The 923-nt window shown below is 40.5% G+C and overlaps 1 long non-coding RNA gene across 1 annotated transcript; it reads right to left on the bottom strand.

The window, feature by feature from the left end:
• Positions 1-276: 276 nt before the first annotated feature.
• Positions 277-665, bottom strand: LOC131214160 (uncharacterized). The gene is made up of 2 exons (XR_009157011.1): positions 549-665; positions 277-462 (listed from the first exon to the last, which is right to left on the bottom strand). It is a non-coding gene; the product is annotated as an uncharacterized LOC131214160 (long non-coding RNA).
• Between the last annotated feature and the right edge of the window lie 258 nt (positions 666-923).

Raw genomic sequence — 923 nt, 5'->3', positions numbered from 1 at the left:
GCTTAGATTGGGCTTGAATTCATTGAATTCAAGCCCAATCTACCCAGCGGGCAAAATCGCATGGTCGCACGACACTTTTCGGCTCGTATTGGGCTCGTTTTCATTGAAAACGAGCCGAAAACGAGCCGAAAAGTGTAACGTCGCAGCGTGACTTTTTGGCATGTCGCGTGTGACTTTCAAGTTCTTTTTCTATTTTTCTTTCGTTGTCACTCCAGAAATCCCAACATCCGGAGTGCATTATCCCAGTGCGAAAAAATATTCAACTCGCACCGCAAATACGATATTAACTATTTTATTAAATTCAACTACACCAATTCACAATTCTTGCTCTTCCTGTTTCGTCCTCTTCCTGCACGAATCTCCGTAACGTTTGATCACTGCGATCCCTCGTTGGTGCTGCTGCCGATGAAAGTTTGTCCCCGGCTCTTCCGCGAAAGTTTTTCGGCGCTGCACTGCTACAAACTGAAAAAAACAAAGAATTATCTATTTGTGATAATATATCAATGCGTTTTTCACTGCAAATATGTGAAAAACACCGAAAAACTTACCTTTTTGCACTAGCACATTTGCCCGTACTTCCAGCTGTGTTCGAACCAAAACAAACGAGCTGTCAAAAATTTTGCAGTCGGTACTCAGTCACAGTAGACTTGGAGGCGATTGCGATGACCAAAATAATTATTCAAAAAGCGTTTCTACTTTTGTGTTTTCTTCTCAAATCAGTAATAAACGGTCAGTAATATTTTGCAATGCTCATAGTTAAGACTAACTTTGATCGAAAAGGAGCGTTAAGGCAACTAAATTACAAAGAAGTACTCACAAAATTTTGACTTTTAACTATGACCACTTGGATAGGCACCCAGCGTTGAATGTGCGTCTTTCGCTAAAATCGTCAAAGTCTTAATGTTGCAGTCAAATATCGACAA

This window comes from Anopheles bellator (assembly GCF_943735745.2).
Source record: "Anopheles bellator chromosome X unlocalized genomic scaffold, idAnoBellAS_SP24_06.2 X_unloc_35, whole genome shotgun sequence".
Taxonomy (NCBI): domain Eukaryota; kingdom Metazoa; phylum Arthropoda; class Insecta; order Diptera; family Culicidae; genus Anopheles; species Anopheles bellator.
The sequence above is the reverse complement of the archived record's forward strand: the minus strand, read 5'-3'. Positions and strand labels throughout refer to the sequence as shown.